The sequence below is a fragment of the Narcine bancroftii genome, chromosome 11 (assembly GCF_036971445.1).
Source record: "Narcine bancroftii isolate sNarBan1 chromosome 11, sNarBan1.hap1, whole genome shotgun sequence".
Taxonomy (NCBI): Eukaryota; Metazoa; Chordata; class Chondrichthyes; order Torpediniformes; family Narcinidae; genus Narcine; species Narcine bancroftii.
The window spans coordinates 26,032,079-26,034,578 of NC_091479.1; positions in this window are offsets into that span (position 1 = coordinate 26,032,079).

Here is a 2,500-nt window from a genome sequence, read left to right on the forward strand (position 1 = left end):
GTGTGTGCATGCATGCGTGTGCGTCTGTGTCCTTGAGCGTGTGTGTATGTGTGTGCATGTTTGTGAGCATGTGTGCGTGTGTGTGTATGTGTTTGTGCATGTGTGTGTGTTTGTGTGTGTGTGCGTGTGCGTGTGTGTTTGTGTGTGTGTGTGTGTGCGTGTGTGTGTTTGTGTGTGTATGTGTTTGAGCGTGTGTGTGTGTTTGTGTGTGTGTTTGTGTGTATGTGTGTGCGCGTGTGTGTTTGTGTGTGTGTGTGCATGTGTGTGTTTGTGTGTGTGTGCATGCGTGTGTGTTTGTGTGTGTGTGTGCGCGTGCATATGTTTGTGTGTGTTTGTGTGAGTGTGTGTGTGTGCGAGCGTGTGTGTTTGTGTATGTGTGTGTGTCTGTGTGTGTGTGTGCGCATGCATGTGTGTGTGTTTGTGTGTGGTTTCGTGTGTGTACGTTTGTGTATGTGTATGCGTGCATGCGTGTGTGTGGGGGATTGTGTGTGTGTGCGTGCATGCGTGCGTGCGTCTGTGTGTTTGTATGTGTGTTTGTGGGTGCCCGAGCATGGGTGTGTGTGTGTGTGTGTGTGTGCGCGTCTATGTGTGTGTTTGTGTGTGTGTGCATGCATGCGTGTGTGTCTGTGTCCTTGAGCGTGTGTATGTGTTTGTGCGTGTGCGTGAGCATGTGTGTGTGTGTGTATGTGTGAGTGTGTGTATGTTTGTGTGTGTGTCTGCGTGCATGCATGTGTGTGTTTGTGTGAGTGTGTTTGTGGGTATGTATGCGCGTGTGTGTGTGCGTGTGTGTGCATGCCTGTGTGCGTGTGCTTGCATGTGTGTGTGTGTTTGTGTGTGAGAGCGTGCATGTGTGTGTGTGTGTTTGTGCGTGTGTTTGTCTGTGTGTGTGTGCGCATGCGTGTGTGTATTTGTGTGTGTGTGCGTGTGTGTGTTTGTGTGTGTGTGTGTGTTTGTGCGTGTGTGTGTTTGTGTGTGTGTGCGATTGCGTGTGTGTGTATGTGTGCGTGTGTGTGTGTTTGTGTGTGTGTGCGTGCATGCGTGCGTCTGTGTGTTTGTGTATGTGTTTGTGGGTGTGTATGCGAGTGCGTGTGTTGGTGTGACTCTGTGTGTGTGCCAGAGCATGGGTGCGTGTATGTGTGTGTGTTTTTGTGTGTGTATGCGAGTGCGAATGTGTGTTTGTGTGAGTATGTGTGTGTGCCCGAGCATGGGTGCTTGTGTGTGTGAGTGTGTGTTTGTGTGGTTTTGTGCATGTGTGTGTGTTTGTGTGTGGGTTGGCGTGCGTGTGTGTGTATGCATGCGTGCATGTGTGTGTTTGTATGTGTGTGCGTGCGTGCGTGTGTCCGTCTGTGTGTTTGTGGGTGTGTATGCGAGTGTGTGTGTGTGTGTTTGTGTGAGTGTGTGTGTTCCCGAGCATGGGTGCGTGTGTTTGTGTGTGTGTGTTTGTGTGTGTTTGTGTGTTTGTGTGTGTTTGGGTGTGTGTGTTTGTGCGTGCGTGTGTGCGTCTGTGTGTTTGTGGGTGTGTATGCGTGTGTATGTGTGTGTGTGTGTGTGTTTGTGTGAGTGTGTGTGTGTTCCCGAGCATGGGTGCGTGAGTTTGTGTGTGTGTATGTTTCTGTGTGTTTGTGTGTGTTTTTGTTTGTGTGCGCCTGCATGAGTGTGTGCCTGTCTGTGTGTGTTTATTTTTGTGTGCATGTGTGTGTGTCTGTGTGTGTCTGCATGCATGTGTGTGTGTTTGTGTGTGTGTTCGTGTGTGTGTGTGTTTGTGTTTGTGTATGTGTTTGTGTGCATGTGTGTGTGTATGTGTGCGTGCGTGTGTGTGTTTGTGTGTGTGTGTGCATGCGTGGGTGCATCTGTGTGTTTTGTGTGTGTTTGTGGGTGTGTATGCGAGTGCGTGTGTGTGTTTGGTGAGTGTGTGTGTGTGCCCGAGCATGGGTGCGCGCGTGTGTGTGTGTGTGTTTGTGTGTGTGCGTGCGTGCGTGTGTGTGTATGTGTGTGTGTGTGTGTGTGTGTGCGTGTGTGCGTGTGTGTGCGTATTTGTGTGTGGGTGTGTTTGTGTGTGTGTGTGTGTGTTTTTGTGTTTGTGCGTCTGCATGTGTGTGTGCCTGTGTATGTGTTATTGTGTGTGTGCGTGTGTGTGCATGCGTGTGTGTGCGTTCGTGTATGCGAGTGTGTGCATGTGTGTGTTTGTGCATGTGTGTGTGTCTGCGTGTGTGTGTGTGTTTGTGTGTTTGTGACTGTGTGTGTGTGTGCGCGTGCGTATGTGTGCGTGTGTTTGTGCGTGCGTTCGTGTGCATTAGTGTGTGTGTTTGTGTGTGTGTGTGTGTGAGAGCGAGCGTGGGTGTGTGTGTGTGTTTGTGTGTGTGTGCGTGTGTGTGCGTGTTTGTGTGTGTGTTTGTGTGTGTGTTTGTGTGTGAGTGTGCGTGTGTGTGCGTGTTTGTGTGTGTGTGTTTGTGTGCTTGTTTGTGTGTGAGTGTGCACGTGCGTGTCTGTGTGTGCGTAT